Source organism: Lactuca virosa, chromosome 6 (genome assembly GCF_052849685.1).
Source record: "Lactuca virosa cultivar CGN04683 chromosome 6, Lactuca_virosa_CGN04683_v6, whole genome shotgun sequence".
Taxonomy (NCBI): Eukaryota; Viridiplantae; Streptophyta; class Magnoliopsida; order Asterales; family Asteraceae; genus Lactuca; species Lactuca virosa.
In genome coordinates, this window is record NC_136431.1 from 193,263,729 (window position 1) to 193,286,706 (window position 22,978).

Sequence of the window (22,978 nt, forward strand, 5' to 3'; positions counted from 1 at the left end):
ATGCTCTTTGCTTTGTATGTTTCACTTGTTGAATTTCTTCTTCCATAAGCTTTTCCAATTCCTCAAGTTCATTTTCTTCATCTATGTTGAAGACTTCACCTTGAGCATAATCATTTCGAAAACTATCTTCCACTCCAAAGGTAACTTCTTCATCTCCAACTCTCAAAGTAAGATTAGATTCACGAATGTCAACCAAGGCTCTAGCAGTATTTAGTGAAGGGCGACCAAGAATTATTGGGACATTGGTATCTTCCTTCATATGTAAAACGACAAAATCAATTGGAAAAGCAAATTTCCCAATTTTGACCAATATATCCTCCACAATGTCTCGAGCATGAGTCACTGAATGATTAGCCATTTGAATCGTCATTCTAGTAGCCTTTAAATCTGGAAGATTTATCTTTTGATAGAACGAGTAAGGCATTAAATTTATGCTTGCCCCGAATCGGCTAAAGCATAAGTCTTCATGTTATTTCCAAATTCACACGGAAGAGTGAGGTGTCCAGGATCTCCCATTTTCTTTGGTATTCTTCTCCAGTTGTTGGCGCGTATCGAGTAAGTCTTGCAAAAACTTAGCATACTCAGGAACTTGGGACAATGAATCGATAAAAAGAGTATTTATTGGAATACCCTTTACTTGTTGCATGAATTTCAAATGTTCCTGCTCCAGTGGGTGAATTCTTGCTCGAGACGGAAATGGTAAAGGAGGATGATAAGCTTGATTATCATCAAAAAAAATTCTGATCAGACTGTCTCCACGTCGTGGAGATTGAATCTCCACGTCGTGGTCTTGATGTTTCAGTACTTAATTTTTCTTCAATCTTCGACTTCTTTGGCTTTGGTCTAGGCTGATATGGCTTGACTTCTAGAGCTTTTAAGAACTCAGAGATGGTATCTTCTTCAGTTTCAATCACCATAACTTGTGGTTGAGGCTATTTGTCGGGAATTTTTGGAGAAAGTCTTTCATTAACCAAAGTTATTAATTGGCCAAGTTGAGCTTCGATGTTGGAGATTGATGCTTGATGATTCCTCAGGAAAACTTGATGGTCTCTCATGAGCATTTGATGGTCTCTTATCACCGCATCGGTGTCATTATGTCTTTTCTCCCAAGCCTCCATGAATCTAGTGAGCATGGACTCTAAATCGACATTCTTTTCAGGTGGTTTCTCTTTCTGATAAAAGCCTCGATCAGTTTGCCTATATTTTTCTTCTTTTTGCTTCTTATATTCATCATATGGCAACCACTCTTTCTTTGGCTTCCTTCAGTCTGCATCATATTTGTCTCCTCTTAGGTAACAAACTTGAACCTTCTTATTCCCGTTCTCATCCAAGTGACAATCTTTTGTTAAATGAGGACCATTGCATCTTTCACAACCAACTCTCATAGCATGTATGGATTGGTCCATCTTTGTCATCCTTCGGTCCATAGTGTTTAGCATAGCTAGAACAGCAACCATATCTTCATAAGTAACACCCCCAATTCCTTTCGCTCCATCATGTCTAGGATTGTGATATTTACGTGAATGCTTGGAAAACTCTTTAATTAATTCCTTGATTTCTGCTGGATTTTTCTTGGTTAGAGGTCCTTGAGAGTCAAGGAGTTGCCTTGTCATGACATTAACCCCATCATAAAAGATTGATACTTCTTGTTTCTCATTCAAATCATTTTGGGGCAATTTCTTATCAATCCCTTGTATCGCTCCCATGCCTCGTAGAGTGACTCCCCCTGTTGTTCCTCGAAATTTGCTATGGCATTCTTGAGTTTAGCAACTTTTGAAGGTGGGAAAAAGTGTTCTAGAAATTGCTCAGGCATCTGCGCCCAAGTAGTAATTGCACCGGGTGGAAGTGCCTTCAACCAATCTTTTGCAGCTCCCTTGAATGTGACAGGTAGCATTCTAAGTAAGACTGTAGTGCGTGGAACATTTGGGATGTTGAAGTAATCAGCAATATCATTGACTTCATCAAGGTGTTTGTAAGCATCCTCATGATCTTTCCCGGAAAATGGAACTTCCTTAAGTGCGGACAGAATGTGTCCCTTCAGCTCGAATGTTGTTGAAGCTGGAATTGCAGGTTGCACTAGACCGGGACCGGTGTCCTCTCAGATTTTCTTTTTATATGCCTCCATAGACATATCCGCAATGTTTGTCATCTTTTTTTTTGGCTCGTCTTTGGTTTCGCTTCCTTCTTTATTGGTTTCTGTTTCGGAATCGGATTCGTAAAGATTCGGATTTTGCTCAAAACTTTGTAACTTGCTTTCATTCTTCGCGGAATTGCTTGATTCACCCACGTTCTTCCCTTTCTTTTTTCCAAAAACTGATTTAAGATCTTTAAAAGGCGACTTCTTTGGTGGAATGGAATCATATAAACAACAATTTTTCACAAATGCCATTGTAGGGATACTTAAAATAAATAAAATAAAAAATTTTCTTTTATTTTAAAACTTGCGCAAAAACTTATCCTTACAGTGCAAATATGATTATTAATTTAAGTGCGACGTCAAATATAATTATTTTAGGGCAACATTATTAGCACGTACGCATAACCGGGAATCGTCGCTACAACTCGTTAATTTCGATTCACGCGCATTCGAGGTGAGTTCGTACCCTTACGTTGTCTGCCTGAATCAAGGACAGTAGTTCTCGTCGCCACTAGAGTCTCATCGACTTTACTTTTGGATATAAAATAGTTTGTGTAAAAACTCTAGTCTAATTTTCTATCTTTGTAAATCTTAGACCTGTTAGGTCTTGATTGGTCCCTGTGTTTTTATCTGTCTTTTTGTGAATGGCTGACTCTGTATCTTCAAGTGGTGGTATCAATGGTGTGTTGGATCCACGAGTCATGTACTACTGCAATAAAAACAAAAATAAAAATGTAAAATTGAACAAAAACTACTTAAAAACGCCTACTGACTGCTCACCACGACGTGCTAAAGAGCACCACCTCGTGTTGTCGCAGAAAAGTCAAAATAGAAACAAAAAATAAAAAAAAACGTGAAATTACTGAATTCACGTCGTGAGCTTAAGGCCCACGTCGTGACTTCAGTTCTAAAAAAAAACTAATGCTCAAAATTAACTTTTTCAAAGTTTTACCCCACAAAAAGGATCTATTAACCTAAAGCAAATAAATTTTAAACTAAATAGCCGTTCCCCGACAACGGCTCCAAAAACTTGATGTGTCGATAATGCTACACCTAATTTTACCTACTATTTAACTAGTTACTCGACTAAGGCAATGTACCTTCTCACAAATAGTATAACACAAACAGTCGATCATCGATCTCAGGAAACGGTTTAAGCTAACTAATTTATTTACTAAAAATTAATTTAAGAAAAGCAAAAGTAATTTGGTTTTTATCTGATTTTACAAGTTCAGACAAACTTACTCTCCTAATTATCAAATTCAATCAATGACTAAAACACTCCTGTTTAGTTTAAATCCACTACTCATCAATGGTTAGCTACTAATTATGGATAGTTCATGTTGGTTACCAATTATTATATTATTAGCAATTTAAGTCCAAATTTACTAATATTAAACTAATTCATGTAGAACTATGCATGGTCACACTTAATTTAACACATAATCAATTATTAAGTATGAATGGAGCTAAGTAAGATTGATTAAACAAACATAATTATAATCACAATATATGTTCTCCAACACAACCAAAATTAAATACTTTAATTACTAATCTAAGATTGGTTCGATCCTAGCTCTAGTAATCTAATGGCCACTAAATTACTAGGTTTCAAGTTCATGCAATTTATTGTTCACTAAGCTAGACGGAACATGAATTTCAAGCAATTTAAGTATCAAATATTAGCATGCTAGGTATTAACAATCAAACATAAGCAATTAACCAACTAGCAAAATCCATAACTAAATAACTAAACCATGAGTTGAAGTTTCATCTAGCTAAACAGAAGTAGCTAGATTCAACTACTCATGGCTGAAATCAAACACTCAAACTTGATAAATAAAAACATAGTCAATTGTACCAAATTAAAAGATAAAGTTATGATCTTCAATTCCTTTTTCTTCCTTGGATGTTAATGCTTGAGTTCTCTGTCTTTTTCTCCTCCAGAACCGTATTCTAACCTTCTTAGTCTCCAGCCAATCTCAAAAGCATAAGCACCAAGGATATATATAGTTTTCATGATTTTTGCACTCCACGTTGTGGACTAAGACTCCACGTCGTGAATTTGGATGATTCCTTATCGGGCAAGGACTCTAACTTCCCGTGTACTCATCTTCTAGAATCACCAACTCCACGTCGTGGAAATGATATCCACGTCGTGAATTTAGCTTTTCGCTGGGATTTTCTTTTCTTTAATTCTTCAATCCTCCAAAGTTCCGCCACTTGTCGCTTTTGGTCCTTATTCTTCAAGATTGCTCCTTTTGGCTGCAAAACATAATTCAGTCTTATAAGTATCTTTTATCTCTGCAAATAATCAAAATATTAATCAAAATGTATTAAACTATTGCCTAAAATGTGTATAAATATGGCAATATCATGTGACAAAGATTTCTTCCATATAGAGAATGCTGAAATCCGACTTCGTATAAAGAAGTTATGCTTTTTCAAAGTTTCGCGATTAAATCGGCACGGATTTGCGTATCGAAGAAAGTGAATTTTGATAAATTACTATTTAGCCTAAGTAGTATAAACTAAATTCGTATTAGTCATTAAACTAAGAGCGTGCATATAGAGAACGTCCAAATCTGACTTTGTATGAGGAACTATGTTAGCACAGAAACCGAAATTCAAATCGGTCGATTGTTAGGAAAAACAATCTAAAGCGAGAGTCGAAATTCTCTTCATTATAAAGACAGTCGAGAACAGATACAGTATAAGAGAGTTACTGTAACATCCCAAAAAACACTGTCTCGAAACATGATTTAAAATCAGAGTCTCCCATGATCCAATATGTTGTAAAACCAAGGATGTGTACGGTCGTGTCTTCGTCTTGCCACAAATCATCTGAAGAACCTGAAACCATAAACAAAATTGTAAGAACAAATCTTAGTGAGTTCACCCAAACTACCAACACACAAACAAATAGCACATAAACAACAACATCATGCACTGGGTCCACAACTAAAAGACTGGATTACCCCTGAGCCCACAATATAAGTCCGGCTTGCCTATCAGGCCCACAGCTCAAATCTGGCCTGCTCTTGAGCCCACATCATAAGTCTAGCTTGCTCCCAACCCAATCAGTCATCGGACTAGAATACAAATGTTCAGCCCTCAGTACGAGTCTGGTATACCAACCGGTCCTCAGCTCGTATATGGAATGCTACTGAGCCCTCAGTATGACTCTGGCATGCCCTACCCGGCCCTCAGCTCATATATGGATTACTCCAATGTCCTCAAGCCCTCAGTACGAGTCTGGCATACCAACCGGGTCCTCAGCTCGTATCTAGAAAACATCTAAACCCTTAGTATGAGTCTGGCATGCCCTACCCGACCCTTAGCTCATATCTGGAATGCTCCAGGATTTGTTGGCTACAACACAAATCAGTACATCCTCAACCTAACACAATATGCCGACAGCTAACAAACATATATAGGTAATTATGCAGACAGAAACACAGGCAATCCTACTGATCTAACAGGCTAGCATATCAAGACTAGCATGCATATCTATTCCATACTTAACTTATCAACAATATCAGGTTATCCAACCAATGGGCCGGCCTTGGTGCTTTCGACCCATAATTATAGTGAGGAAAACTCACCTCACACTACCGAATCATACAGACGATCCCTGGCTGTTGGCTGACAGATCCCCGAACCGCCAATATCAAGACAACACCCCATCAACAGCTAATCCCACAAATAATCTCTGACTACAGATCCGCTAAAATCCACGCGCTATCAGATACCATAATGACAACCCATCAACATCTAGCCCCTAACTCACACTATGAGTCCAAATTAGCATAAAAGACCTTTTTACCATTCCTCAAGCTTGGCCCAAACTAGATGACCAAAGGCCCAAAATACAAAAATAAACATCTAAGGCCCAAATATGGCCCAATTTTCCAAATTGGGCCCAATTCCTTTCGTGGGCCTTTACCCAAGAAAGTTCAACAAGTCACAATAGCCCAACCATAAAATTTAGATGGCCCAACACAACTAAGCCCAAAACGAAAGGTCCCAAGTCTGCCAAGTACGCAGGGCGTACTCAGCCTATACGCTCAGCGTACAGCATGGAAGGCTTGTACGCGTGGTGTACATACTTGTACGCCCAACGTAATCACCAACCATGGCCATCTTTCCAAATTTATCAGTTAATCCATTAAGACTTGGATCCAAACTTAGATCTGACTTCCCCAAGGTGGTTAATCACATAAAGTTGCCAACTTTATATGCATGCATGGCTAAATGGGACTCTAGAGCTCAAAAGAGCTTTATATGACTTAATACATGTATGGAACCAAAACCACCATAAAGTTTGCACCTTTATGCCCAACGAACCCATGATATATCCAGATCTACAATTTCAAGCTTCAAAAACGACTTTAACTCCCAATCATCAACCAAAAGCGTCAAAACGACCAAAAATGAACCAAGAAGAAGATCCATGAAATGAAAAAGGCAAGGTTTGGACATTATACCTCCCAAGCTACCAAAAGGAGATGCGAATGTTGGATCTCAAAGTTTTCCTTCAAACAATAAGTCTTCAAGCTTCTCCTTCTTCTTCTAGATCCACAAAATGAACACCAAATTCTCACCAAAGGCTCAAACACCCAACAATGGAGGCTAAGACTCGTTTTTAGGGTTTTTGGGGCTTTAGAGGCTGATAAGGAGGCCAACCCTAAGGAATAAGAATGTTTAAATAGGGTACACGTGATAACAATTTATGGTTAAAGCACGCCTCGTACCGTCGTACGCCCAGTGTACGAAGCCGAGGTTCGCCGATCCTTCCTTCTGCGTACACTAAGCGTACACCAATGTACGCCCAGCGTACTGCCCTTCGTGCTAGTACGCCCTGCGTACTTCCTATGTACGCCCAGCTTACTAGGGTTTCTTCTTACATCCTGAAAACTCCGAAGCCCATAACTTCTTCGTTATAAATTTAATTTCGCCAATCCTTATATCCATGAAAAGGTCACAAGAAGCTCTACGCTTTAATCAACTCATACTTGCCTTACAATTACCCACACAAACATCCCATTCCCATAAGAGCCCGAGCTGACATATTACCAAAATACACTTTGGCTCCAAAACACAACCGAACACCCAGATCATCAAAATTACCTCACCCGCACCTAAAAGGAAATTATTCGGGACAGGGCGTTAAAACTCTCCCCTATTTAAATTAGATTTTTTCCTCGAAATTAGTCTTTACCATCTCCGGTATGCCCGACAGCCTGAGGGACACAACCACAACCTTAAACATACCATGATTTTCCTAAGGCAACTGAACCCAATAGAATTTTCCACCCGAAGAAGACGAATCCATAATCCCATGCAAAAACCCAACCTACTTTATTTAAAACTTGAGGTCTTGAATTGGTCTAACTCCCTCACAGACCACCCATATTGAACCAATGCTAAATCCATCAAACTATCTATTCAACTCCTGATGATAGCAATTTCATGAACGCAAGGAGATACAAGATATTGATTTCCTTAACTGACGAACCGATACGATGCTACCATAATTTTGAGGCCTCATCACTTTCCCGACCTTCACACAGGTAGAACCATCCCAGAGCACAGACATATAAGCTAATTCCTGAACCCTCCAGCTCATGCCTTGACATACATATTTCTTAACCCACATCTCTCTGAATACAGACCTTGCACGGATACACTCGCGATTCCCAACGCGAGTTTACACCAAAAGTCCACTCGAAAATGGTGACTCATAATATCTTCTTGTAGACCCTTCCCTAAAACTGTTGAGCATCCAATTATAAATCTACCCCCAGTCCCTGACTGGAGACACTACTAGAATCATGCAAAAATGATCCTCAAAACATATCGATCGCGAACTTCACCCAAAACCAAACCATATGATGTACTAAAACCTTAATAACCCTTGACTCTCTGCTATGCCATTACCAACCACGGCTTCGACGAGTAAAGATGATCAAACCAAAAAATTTCGCGTTACATTCAACCCCTTATCGGCTCAGGTGTACCCCACATGGGCATCCACTCGAGACATCCTTAAAGAACTTTATGACTTGCGACTTCATAACCAATTCCCAACTTGAAAATCAAAACCCTAGCAACAACTTGAGAACAACTGGAGTTATAATGCATACATCCTACAGAGACTTCCTGATACCTGACTGATACTCCCTACAACCGTTACTGCTTCCCTTATCTAAACCATTTTATTTGTGACTCGCCCGACTCCCATCAGCGCGTCAACACTGAAAGTATCACAAGCAGAAGAATGAACAATCATGTTCACTAGGCCCATAGCCTATGACTAGAATACCTCTGCCAAGTCCTCAACATAGGTCTGGATTGCCTCTGAGCCCACAGCATGGGTCTGGAATGCCCTCCCTGGCCGTCAGCCTATGTCTGGAATGCTCCCGATATCACACCGACCTTGTCGTCATCGCATCATCCTCCCAGCGCTCCGGGCCTAAAGATACTTACCTCATTCCATTGCCTTGAAGGGACCTAATCAACTCCCTCACAACGTCAACTGAGCACAACCATGCTGCTACCACAGCAAAACCTTAGAAAAACATGGTCGCACACGACCCGAGAATAGGATAACGGTTGCACTCTTGGTCCAATTCGAAGGCTATAACTAGAGGTGCACAAAAACCGAATCCGATCTGATCCGGTTTCGCTTACGTCATCAAAAATCCGATCCGGTCAAAATCCGATCCGGTTCCAACCAAAATCTGAATTCGATTCTAATCCGATTTGAAACCTGTTTAAACCGATTTCAGCGGGTTTTAGCGGATTTTGGGGCGGATTTGGATCCAGTTTTTAGCAAATCCGATTTATGATCCGATATCAAATCCAATTTGGAATGTAGCATTACGATCCCATTGACAATTCGGTTTTAAATCCGATCCGATCCGGTTTGGAAAAAACCGGTTTTGACCCAATCTGGTTTCAGATTGGATCCGGTTTTGAATAGTGAAACCGGTTTTTGTGTGCATCTCTAGCTATAACCCAAAAGAACCATGCACATAATTTGAACCAAGGGCTCCAATGCTATCTTGCCCAAGTCACATGAAAAACCACCATGCACATCCTTAGGAAACCCATAACCTCATCCACAGAGAGAAGAAATACCATAGATAATCTAAATAACACCTCAATCAATAACAGAAAACATCCTCACGATCAGTCGAAACAAGATCCCATACTTGATTGAGACTGAACGGATTCCACCACTACGCAACTAGCTCGAGAAGACTTCCACGGTGATCCCGAAGGTTACCAAAACTGGAGTATGCTATAAACCAAGTTCCCACTCCACCGTTGAGGATAAACATACCCGAAGACCAAAGGAACATAGAACATACTGAACTTGATGACAGATTGGCCCGACCACTGAATTTTGGCTGACACAATTAAACTTTCGAGAGAACCTCCGTTGAATGATGAACCCCACGACCAGTGGTCAAGGACACATTGACACTTAATCAAGAGAATCAAGACTCACATGGAACTGAACATACCCCCTTCTGGAAAATATCCACCGATCAACATCTGCCCAACTAATCTGAAAACAACAATCTGAACAACGAAATCGAAAATCCCTCAACGGCTAAAATACTCAGCCCAAGAATCCCAGTTCTCCCCCACTTAGGGCTTGAACTACCACCTACTGGTGATGAAACCAAATCATAACTCAACCAGCTTAAGCAGGTACTACCCTTCCTAACTCTGGAAATTATGAGCCTGCATACTCCTTCTCCGAACTCGGAAAAACTGAAAGGACATAACCCTTGCCACAGATAACGACATTCTAATCCATCAATCAACCATCCCACTTCCAACTATAAAACCCAAGCCGATCATAATCATCGTCCCCCATTCTTAAGTCCCACGACTCGAATATCCAGCCTCGAGCAAAACCTCCGAGGCCTTAAACCAAAGCTCACTAGGTCTGCACTAAACAACCCAAATCAATAACGCCACTGGGCTCAAAACACTTACCAGATCCATCTGCATGCCTGAGCAGCCACAACCAAAAGATTGACATAAATAGAAACATTGTCGCGAATCATGGTATCCAACCATGCTATCTTCCCCGACCAACCCTTAGAATCCCTAGAACCTACCTTGATTCAAGTATGGATCATGTGCTTCCAGTAGTACGGTCCTAATACCACCTTCCACACCTATCCATACTTTCCTTAAGAATCATCTCGGGTCTTCTAAGTCCTAGTCATAAAATACTCTTGAAACCTTCTCCTCGGTGAAACAACCACACTAAATACTCTCTAGGCTATCCTAGGACTTACCCACACCCCCTCTGTCATCAGCTATTGAAGAACCCCTACCAACGCGAGCTAACCACTTCATGAACACAATTACATGCAACCAAGCTACTGAAGAACCCCTACCAACGCCAGCTAACGGTTGGACTCAAACAAGAGTTGCGCAATAGGTCCGAGTCCTTCATTCTAAGATTATTAACCTTCATAGCATGTAATTTTATTGTATTCATTTGATGGTTAACTCTCATCAACATGGGTCCCACAAATCACAAAGCAAGCAGCATTCGAGCAGAGAAGCCGACTGGCACTAAAACGCAATAATATTATATAGATCCTCATACGAAATCCTCGATCTCAAACTTCCCGCACCACAGGTACACCTTCGCCCTTCTCTCACTCTCCCCAAAGTGGCTAATCATTCCACGCGCTGGCCCGCTATACACTGCACACACTCATGAAACTTCCTCCAACCCTCCAGCACTCGTGTATGCTAGCCATACATAACATTGGATCATATAGACAGTCGAATATTTTATCCTATCCCAAGCCCTTCATCAAACAAGAACAGGAAATAAGGCCAAACCAAACATTCTCAGGCTATAGAATCTTAATTCTATACAACTATGATGCAGACACTAAGCAGCTACAGTAATGATGTCAATTTCATATAAGGAAGAGCCCTAGGCTATCATGCATCATATAGTCAGGAAATTCTATCATGCAATTCCTGAATATCCCTAGCCTATCACTAGCATGCTGTTCTAACATATCACAATATCAAAGAAAAATGTGGTAATTTGGGGTCAACTTATTGGCTCCGGCTGATCGTACACATCACATCCTCTTTTGGTTATTTTGAAAGCAACTTTGAAAGTTATTTTTAAAACGCTTACTTTGAAAATCATTTTTAAAACCCTTTCTCCTTAGTTTGAGATTGGATTCACATGAGTGTTCCTCCAATTCACTCAAACCAAGGCTCTGATACTAACTTGTAACATCCCAAAAATTTCAGCAAATTAAAATTTTTCAAAACAACCCATTTATTAACAAAAGTGTTTACAAAAAACATTGTCTCCAAACATGATTTAAAATCAGAGTCTCCCAAGATCCAATCTGTTGTAAAACCAAGGATGTGTACGGTCACGCATTCACGTTGCCACGAATCATCTGAAGAACCTGAAACCATAAACAAAACTATAATCACAAAGCTTAGTGAGTTCCCCCAAAGTACCAACACATAAACAACAACAACATATACTGGGTCCACAGCTAAAAGACTAGATTACCCATGAGCCCACAGTATGAGTCTGGCTTGCCTATCGGGCCCACAACTCATATATGGCCTGCTCTTAAGCCCACAACATAAGTCATCAGACTAGAATAGCAATGTCCAGCCCTCAGTATGAGTCCGGTATACCAACCGGTCCTCAGCTCGTATCTGGAATGCTACTGAACCCTTAGTATGAGTTTGGCGTGCCCTACCCGTGCCTTAGCTCATATCTGGATTGATCCAGTGCCATCAAGCCCTCAGTACAAGTCTGACATACCAACCGAGTCCTCAGCTCGTATCTAGAATGCACCTGAGCCCTCAGTATGAGTCTGGCATGCCCTACCCAGCCCTCAGCTCATATCTAGAAAGCTCCAGGGTTTTTTGGCTACAGAACGAAGCAGTACAACCTCAACCCAACACAATATGCCGACATCTAACAAACATATACAGATAATTATGGAGACAGAAACACATGTAGTCCTACTGATCTACCAGACTCGCATATCAATACTAGCATGCATATTTATATCATACTCAGCATATCAACAATATCAGGTTATCCAACCTATGGAGCAGTCTTGGTGCCTTCGACCCATAAGTATAGTTAGGAAAATTCACCTCGCACTGCCGAATCATGCAGACGATCCCTGGCTTCTGGCTGATAGGTCCACGAACCGCCAATATCAAGACAACACCCCATCAACAGCCGATCCCATGAATAATCTCTTACTGTTGATACGCTAAAATCCACGCGCTATCAGATACCACAATGATAACCCATCAGCACCTAGCCCCAGACTCACACTATGAGTCCAAATTAGGGTAAAATACCTTTTTACCCTTTCTCGAGCTTGGCCCAAAGCCAAGGCCCAAACTAGATGACCAAAGGCCCAAAATCCAAAAATAAACATCTAAGGCCCAAATATGGCCCAATTTTCCAAATTGGGCCCAATTCCTTTCGTGGGCCTTTACCTAAGAAATTCCAACAAGTCACAACAGTCCAACCATAAAATCCAGATGGCCCAACATGGCCCAACACAACCAAGCCCAAAACCGAAGCCCAAAATGAAAGGTCCCAAGTCTGCCGAGTACGCAGGGCGTACTCAGCTTGTACGCTCAGCGTACATCATGGAAGGCTTGTACGCGCGGTGTACACACTTGTACGCCCAGCGTACTCACCAATCATGGCCATCTTTCCAAATTTATCACTTAATCCATTAAGACTTGGATCCAAAATCATATCTGACTTCCCCACGGAGGTTAATCACATAAAGTTGCATACTTTATGTGCATGCATGGCTAAATGGGACTCTAGAGCTCAAAAGAGCTTAATACTTGACTTAATACATGCATGGAACCAAAACCACCATAAAGTTTGCACCTTTATGCCCAAGGAACCCATGATATATCTAGATCTAAAATTTCAAGCTTCAAAAACGACTTTAACTCCCAATCATCAACCAAAAGGGTCAAAATGACCAAAAATGAACCAAGAAGAAGATCCATGAAACCAAAAGGAAAGGTTTGGACTTTATACCTCCCAAGCTACCAAAAGGAGATGCAAATGCTGGATCTCAAAGCTTTCCTTCAAATAATAAGTATTCAAGCTTCTCCTTCTTCTTCTAGATCCACAAATGAACACCAAATTCTCACCAAAGGCTCAAACACCCAACAATGGAGGCTAAGACTTGTTTTTAGGGTTTTTGGGGCTTTAGAGACTGATAAGGAGTCCAACCCTAAGGAATAAGGATGTTTAAATAGGGTACACATGATCAAAATGTAGGGTCAAAGAACCCCTCGTACGCCTAACGTACTCCTCGTACGCCCAGGTACGAGACCGAGGTTTGCGATCCTTCCTTCTGGGTACGCTAAGCGTACACCAATGTACGCCCATTGTACTACCCTTTGCTCTAGTACGCCGTACGTACTTCCTATGTACGCCCCTCGTACTAGGGTTTCTTCTTACACCCTTCAAACTTCGAAGGCCATAACTTCTTCGTTATAAATTCAATTTCGACGATCCTTATATCCATGAAAAGGTCACAAGAAGCTCTACACTTTAATCAAGTCATACTTTCCTTACAAATTCCTGAACAAACATCCCATTCCCATAAGAGCCCGAGCTGACATATTACCAAAATACCCTTTGGCTCCAAAACACAACCGAACACCCGGATCATCTAAATTACCTCACCTGCACCTAAAAGGAAACGATTCGGGACAGTGCGTTACTGTTATGATTTTTATACGAACTTTAACAGCCTAAGCCCGTTAAAAATATAACTTTAAAAATAAACTCAAAATTAGCCGACAGAGTCTAAATGAAAGTTCTAGATCTCGTTGATAGCTACGCGTGGATATAAAATGTCAAAAACAGAGTTTGTATGAAGAAGTTACAAATTTTTTAAGTTTCACGAGTGCACCGCGCGCACCTTCTAGAAGCTGCCACGCAACACCAACCAATGCCCGACATGTGTCGCGTTTTGAGAGGAGCTCTTGCCGACCAAGGTTGTGCACGGCTCGGACTTGGTCTCTGTCTGGCATGTATACCATTTTCTCAGCCTATAAATACCTTGTAGCTCCTATTATTTTCCCCACACACCTTAAACTCTCTATCTCTCTCTCTCCCTCTCTCTCTCTCTCTCTCTCTTCTCTTTCTCTCTCTCTCTCTCTCTCTCTCTCTCTCTCTCTCTCTCTCTCTCGAAAATTATCTGCAATTGGCTCATGAAATCTTAGTGTTTAGGATATTTTAGAGAAGCCCTGAGGCCATGAGCTCTACATCTTGTAGCCATCAAGTCGGAGTTTTGTTAGTGCAATTTTTGAACTTTTGTCTAGGAAACCTTTGTAAGTTAAACGACACTCTTTTATTTTCAGTGTAACTTATATTTATAGTCATAAGTCGTTATTATGAACCTATAAATAAGATCTATCAGTAATTCCATGTCAAAATGTTAATTGATCTACTTATATGAGAGGTGTCTAAAAGGTCACGTTGGCTTGGTTGTTGGATTTCAGAAAGGCTATTATGTCGAAATGATCTTGCCTCCCAACTGTCCTGGCTTGCTGATCCTTACTTGATAGAACTCTTAGTGTTCATTGGGATTTTTTAGGAATCTATACTATCATAAGTCATAAGAAATAATAAACTAAGACTTAGAAATATTCATACCTAGATCACGTCAAAGGAAAAGATAAAGTACCAAGGCGAAGTTCTGCCCAAATTCTGAGGCTTCGACTTTAATCAAGTGAGTGCATAATTACTCCCATCTTACACATAGATATGAAGTATTTAGATAATTGAATGCTATATGTGCTTATGTGCAAAGATGTTCTGTTTTAGATGAAACATTATAAGGATAACTTTTATATGATATATACCGTATATGTATTTTATAAATGTAATACATTTGGTATCGAAGGGTAATGAAAGATGCCATATTATGATGAAAGATAATATGTCATAGTATAATGAAAGATGTAGGTAATGATAGGATGTCGCGATGTAGAATTGGTACTAGTGTACTAATGATGTAGGAATGATACTAAGGTATCAATGATGTAGTCATCTAACAGAGTATAAGTGATGACCTACGAACTATTTGAAGACAGTCTCATAGAACACATGTAGGTTTATAACCTGTAGGTGATGGACTTCGTGCCCATTTGATGTACTCTACCCTAATGACACGTATTGAGGAGAAATCCCTGTAGCAGTACTGTCAGCAACGATCATTAAGATGATCCTTAGGACATATCCTTAGGAATGAAAATAGAAAGAAAACCTACCGATAGGTATTGCGGAGAAATCCATATAACAATACTTTTAGCAACGATGGCTATGATAACCCTTAATATAAAACCTTAAGGAAGAATAAAGAAGAAAATGGGGATAGGTAATTGGGTTAATTGTTTGATAATTAAACATATTAACTATATTATTGTGTGTTGAAAACCCTATGTAGTCACCAGGTTTTCCAACAAGACTCACTCAGCTTCTTTGTATCACAGGTAGCGGTACAAAAGTGCATGCCTGATGAGAGATTCAAGGAGATGTAGATTGTTAGTCTAAGATATTAAAAGGCCCATTTATGCCTATGTTTTGTATTAGTTATGACATCCAATATTTGTATAAATCAATGAAAAACATTTCTTCATAAATACTTTTATGGGACCAAATTCCGCATTTATAAATAAACTTTGTTTCAAATAAGCATAAATAAAAAAAATTAAAATGGCTGTAAAAAATGGGGAAGTCACATTTGGTATCAGAGCATTAGTTTAAAGGAACTAGGAATATTTGAGGATTTCTAGACTTAAACATAGAATGCTAAGTGATGATTGTATTAATTTATGTGGTACACCTGAATTGACACAAGCACTAGCTTACCTTAGGATAAGATGCCTGATTTTCTCTTATGTGCTAAATGATTTATAGCCTAAATTGCTATTACTTGATTAAATTTAAGGTCTATTGCCAACCTAGAATTAGGAAATTTTATGTGTTCAAGTTTCTAAACGTTTAATTACGGTATTAGAACTGGCATATAACTTTTCTGAGTGATAAGGAGAATCATACGTCTAAACCTTCCCTATCTTTATTCTCATCTCGGTACATTGAACGCCTGTTTCGGTGTACAAAACGTCATGGTGAAGACACAAAGCCGATTAGGAAACGATAATGGAAACCGTCAGCCTGAGCTTCGAGGGATCGAACGTGCACCTGAAGTGGTATTGATAGCTGAACTAGTTATGATGGCGATGATTAGGGCTCTGTTAGCCGAAAAGAGAGAAGAAAGAAGACAACTCATTCGAGAAAATGGAAGATAGCCTACTGTGGCTTTCATTCAGCCGTAGCTTAATGAGGAGCAATCTGACGAAGGAAGTTACAGTAGGACAGTGATTCGTATGGAACCCCAATTTGTTAGGAGGAATAACCCAGAAATGGAAATTAAAAGGGATAGATGCAATTACAAAGACTTCATGGCTGCTAAATCGTCGAGTCTATCCGGGAGCCCGACACCAGTTGGGATAGGAATGGTATTAGGGTACCAACGATGTAGTCATCTAACAGAGTATACGTGATGACCACTGAACTATTTGAATACAGTCACATGGAACACATGCAAGTTTATGACCTATACGTGATGGAATTCGTGCCCATTTGATGTATTCTACCCTACTGACACGTATTGCGGAGAAATCCATGTAGCAATACTGTCAGAAATGATGATTAAGATGATCCTTAGGACAGATCCTTAGGAATGAAAATAGAAAGAAAACCTACGGATAGGTATTGTGTAACATCCCAAAATTTGAGGCCAAAAAATTTCGTTTTTAATTAAGTGGTTTATAAATCAAGTTTATCAAAACATTGCCAAGATCATGTCAATACATAAAACCATAATATCATGTCTCAAACCAAATCATCTGAAGTAACGAAATATCAGAGTACAATCCCAGAAAACACTAAGCGGAAATCATGTGTGCATGTGTGATGCGCTGCTATACCGCCGGCTCCTTCCCCTTGGACGAAGAGGTACCTGAAACCAAAACCGAAACTGTAAGCACAAAGCTTAGTGAGTTCCCCCATCATACCACATACCATACAATAACATAGCATACATACTACCGGGCAATTCTGGGGCGCCCGTCCTACCCATGTCAAGCCATTCTAGGGTGCTGACCTACCCATGTCAAGCCATTCTGGGGTGCTGACCTACCCATGTCAAGCTATTCTGGGATGCTGACCTACCCATGTCAAGCCATTCTAGGATGCCGACCTACCCTCCGGTCTATCTCAACCGAACACGGGGACTATTTCACCCCTACCACTAACACATAATATCATATCATAATCATGTTGTTAGACATATATGGGGTGTCCGACCTACCCATTGGTCCTAGCGACGGAATCGGGGCCTAGTCCCCTTCTACTGATACTATCTAACATCGCATAGCAACTATCAAACTAGCATACTCACATATCTAGCAATCTAGCATACTCACATATCCAACAATAACAGACAAGACAATTATCACAAAGATAATCGTCCCAACTGACAATTACTAGTGGGCCGGCCTTGGTGCCTTAGACCTACTTCTACTGGAAGGTAACTCACCTCGAGGTCGTGTAGTGTCTGAACTTTCCTCGGCGTGAAGGTCGGCTCTCCTCGACTCCTCAATCCCACACGACAACCTTCAAGTCATCAAACCGAACATACAACCCAACCAGGGTCAATACCAAAACCAGGCAAAGTCAACATTGGTCAAAGTCAACACCCATTTGACCTGACTCGCCAAGTTGGTCTACCAACTTGTCGAGTCCATACTCCACTAACCCGATCCAACCCCGACACCACTCGTCGAGTCTAGCGAGAACTCGACAGGTTCTCCTTCATTCAAACCATCGGGACCATCTTCATCCGACTCGCCGAGTTCGTTCATGAACTCGTCGATTTTATCTTCATCCATAAGAAGATGTTCAGTCTATGACTCACCGACCTCCTCTCGAACTCGCCGAGTTCGTCTCCATAAGTTGGGAGATTGCCTTGGACTCGCCGAGTCTGTTCTAGCACTCGTCGAGTCCCATGATTTCTAGGTCCAAGGCAAACCCCTAGCAGGCTGAGCGTTCCTTCCACTCAACCAAAACCATTTCCAGAAGACATTTTCGGGGAAAAAGCGTCTCGACTCGCCGAGTCACCCAAGTGACTCGCCGAGTCCCTCCTTGTCCATTACTATAAAGTCGATTTTAGTGGAATTTAATGCATCCAAATCATAGATCTGACATCCTAGGGTCCCTTTTATACGTAAAGTCTGAAGCTTGGTGCACATGCATGGGATCTTTGGCTCAAGAAGCCATAAAAGATGGCCTACAAGATGCATGGGGTGTTTATGGCAACAAAGTTGGCATCTTTATGCCATAAAGACCCCCAATAGCCCCAGATCTGAAGTCATAACTTCATATTACACTTCATAACCCGAAAATGGCTTAGAAATCCCTAAATATACCAAGATCCAAGCCCTAAAGATGATTATTTACATGGAAGATCAAGATAGGAGCTTTTTACCTTAAATGAGCTGGAAATGGAACACAATCTCTGGATATCCAAGCTCCCACTTGAACTCCCAAGCTCCTTTCCTCTTCTCAAGCTTCAATAACCACCAAAATGCACAAAATGACCTTAGAACACTCAAACAAGGCTAGGGTTTCGAGTTAGGGTTTGCTCTGGACGATGGGGGCTGAGTTGAGGGGTTATAATGTGTTTAAATAGGGTGCAAACCCTCAATTTAGGGTTTCACTCAAACAGCGTCTACTCGCCGAGTCGGTCTCCCGACTCGTCAAGTAGACTACTTAAACTTCCCACGGATCACGACTCTACTCGACGAGTTGGACCTCCAACTCGTCGAGTCCCAGAGAAAACATAATAAATGCTTGAATTAACTTCGTACCAGGAATCGGGTGTTACATATTGCAGAGAAATCCCTACAACACTACTATGAGAAACGATAACTATGATGACCCTTAAGATAAAACCTTAGGGAATAATAAAGAAGAAAATGGGGGTGGGTAATCGGGTTAATTGTTTAATAATTAAACATATTAACTATATTATTATGAGTTGAAAACCCTATGTACTCACCAAGTTTCCCAACTTAACCCACTCAGCTTCTTTGTATCACAGGTAGCGGTACAAAGGTGCATGCATGATGAGAGATTCAAGGAGATGTCGACTGTTAGTCTAAGATATTATAAGGTTTGTTTATGATTATGTTTTGTATCAGTTATGACATCCCAAGATTTTTATAAATCAATGAAAAACATTTCTTCATAAATACTTTTACGGAACCAAAATCTGCATTTATAAATAAACTATGTTTTAAATAAGCATAAATAAAAAAATTTAAAATGACCATAAAAATGGGGACGTCACAAGCTGATCCCAAGATCAGCACCCTAGCTTTGGTTCCTTTGGTCACCATAATATCAGAATCTCCTCTTCTGATGTGATTTGCAACTGAAAAAAAAAACAATAGTTTATAGTCGCCCAAGCTGTAGAAATTGAGTAATTTGGTCCCATTAAACTCGTATCCATAGCCAACAATGTTGATCCCATGTTGCTGATGGATTATGGAATGTAAAACGGACATAATTTCTTGAATCCATTTTGCATAAGCGCTTCCAATGCACTTGTAAATGCCATTGTGCCACTCATTCCCAATCTGACAATAACTCTGATTCACGATCTATCCATTTATTACAATTACAAACAGTTGAAACATCATTTTGATGTTATTCGACTATAAGCAGGAGAAAACTTTGAGAATACGGTTGAAAACAAGTTAAGACTCATGATTTTAAGGAATCTGGGCTGAGGTTGGCATCCTTGAGAGCTTTTTTTCCTGCGACCAAATAATACCTCCAACAGTCATCAAGGCAACGATCTTTTTCCTCGTCGATGTAGCGTACAGAGGAGAAATCACAAATTTTATTGGCAAAACGAATGGGAAAGGTGGACGCATCGAATTTGTCATTTAGAGTGATTCCATTTTGACCCTATAGGAGTTTGTCATAGTATGTGTCGACATTGTTTCCAAAAACAGAAACAACGCCTAACGATGATGACAACCCTCTTCTTCATATCCTTTTCTCGTTTGGGAGTCGAAGCCATGTCCTTCATTACTCAAGATTTCGAAGTAAACCATCTGAACTTGAACCTAGATAAAATAGAAAAGTGGTTGGATCCGGTGGTCCTATGCATATTGAATTGAAATAATGTTCCTCTATTGTCGGTGGATTCTTTTCTCCTTAAAAGCAAACTGAAAGAACAAGTGGTGGCAATGATCTCCATTCTTCCAGAATCTTACTCTTTCTAACATTTTTGCGGTTTTAAATTTATTGAATCATTAATGGTTATGGTGGACATTAATGGTTATGGTGGATAGATATAAAGAAAGAAAGAGGGGAAGACAATCGAAGAAAGGGGTTGTTATTCAACACGCCATATAAAGAGGGCTACCATCTAACGTCAGTCGTCCTATTCCTCGTAATCAAATTAGTTAAAAGAAAATTTATTTTTTATTTTCTAATACATTGCTATACTATATTATTATTGTTGTTGTTAATATCATACTTATGACAACTTATATAATAAGAAAAATAAATTAAATGTTTGATCCCTCTCCCTAACGTCCATCTCTCCACAAGACTACTTGGTATACCACCCATGCCAAGGCATGAGGATAACATGGTAGGATGTGTGGTTGTGTAGGGTCGTATAAGGCATAGTTGGTCCAAACATTTTAGAGGGTCTGTGATATTTTTTTAACTTTAAGCCCTGAAACAAAAATATACTAATAACATAATACTACAAACCATGGATCAAACCATAATACTGAAACACCAAGATAATAAAAAAAAAACCATAGATCAAACATTTTGACGTCTCGTCTTCTTAATGCGTAACATTGACGATGAACAAGAACTAGTATGTGATAATCTTCCTCAACAAATACCTTTAGCATTCTTCCAAACAAATTTTGATGATGTGGATCAAAGATTATGTAAATATTGGTATGTCTTTGTATGTTGGTAACCATCTACTATCTATACCATGTTGGACTGGTTTTAAACTCGACAATCGAAACTCACTAGGAATAGTGACAATCAAGGAGTAAGTAAGGAAATGAAAATTTTGGTGGTTTGTACATGTACATATGAGACAACCCATTGGTGTGCTTAGGAGAGTGGAGACAAACATTGTATCTGATAAGAGTAGGTGATGATGCCCACAAAAAAAGCGCATAGATAGCATAATTTTAGACCTTTAAGAGTTAGGTCTTTGTGAGGTCGTAACCTTAAGAGGGTAGTTACGTAGGATATGAGTATACCTTTAAGTTTAACCATTTTTGGTACTTGTAGTCGTAAGAACCAAAAAATTAGAAATATTTGACTTTGGGTGAATAATTGACTAAAAGGGCAATTTGGTCGTTTAGAGGAATTTCATGAATTGAGAAGATGTAACTTCATGAAATTATTCAAGATAAGTCTACGTCACTTTTATAAGATGAGATAAATGATTTTAAGAGAAGAAATGCAAGAGATAGTGCATTTAGGCCATAAAGGGTAAAATGGGAATATTATGCTTTTTGGGCTAAGTTAGTGACTTAATAGATTAAGACCTATGAGTAGTTAGTCCAAAGTGACTTAATGGAGTTGTAGAACTCATCCCCAAATTCATGTGGATATAAAGATCATTGAAAACGAGTTTAAACTGAAGAAGTTAAGAGTGTTAGAAATTAGAAGAAAAATTGTCCCAAAGTTGGAATGGAATCAGCTACGGAGCTGCTGAAATGCAGGCACTGTGGCGCAGTAAGGACCTTGCCATGGTGCGATGGGTGGAACGGTAAAATGGATGAAAGTCTCGTCGTTGGTAAAGAGCAATGTACTTTGCACCGCGGCGTGGTAATATGGTGTATAGAGGCGTGGTGGTGAAAGTAGGATGCCATATAAGAAAGGCACCATGGCTCAGTTAGAAGGAGACTGCAACCTAATTAGGCGCACCATAACGTGGTAGGAAGGCTGCTGCGGCGAGGTTTTTTAGACTAGGAAACAGGTTTAAAATTGTTAAGGTTTTAAACCTACAAGAGAAAGGCACCACACTCGGTTAGAGGGAGACCGGATCCAAGTTAGGCGCACCACGGCGCAGTAGGCAGGTTTTCGTGGTGTGGTTTTACAGATCAGGAAACAGGTTTAAACTCGTTTCAGGGTTCATTCTCGAACCATTTCTCCCCAAATTTATTGGAGAGATAAAGAATGGCGATTTTGAACCCAAGAAGGAGACAATATGAGCTAGAGATGGATGATTGAAAGGATTAACATCCTTTCCCTCTTAAGGTAACGATTTCTTGATTTTATGAAGCTTTGAGCTTCAATTGTGAAAATTTTAGTTTGAATAGATTGCTTGAGATAATTAGTCTATAACTCAATTAGTACATTATTGAGAGTGTTTAGAAGCTTTAAACAAGCTTTGTATGTGGTTTCCAAGGCGAAATCCATATATGTATAAGTTAGGGTTTCAAACCCTTACTAGTGAGGAAGATGAATTGATGCAATAGAGCTTAGAGTGTAATAGATTATCTAGTTTAGGATGCTTAATTCATTGGAGTATATAATATTTTGAGATAGAAAATGAGATGCTAAACTTAAGATCAGTTAAGTGATCATTTTGGTATGGAGAGTGATTAAGGCCTTAATATGCTAAGACAAGTTCTAAG

At 39.8% G+C, this 22,978-nt stretch overlaps 1 non-coding gene across 1 annotated transcript; it reads left to right on the forward strand.

Moving 5' to 3' along the window:
- Nucleotides 1-1,659: 1,659 nt before the first annotated feature.
- LOC145123186 (small nucleolar RNA R71) lies at nt 1,660-1,765 on the forward strand. Its single transcript, XR_013715057.1, has one exon. It is a non-coding gene; the product is annotated as a small nucleolar RNA R71 (small nucleolar RNA).
- The last annotated feature ends 21,213 nt before the right edge of the window (nt 1,766-22,978 follow it).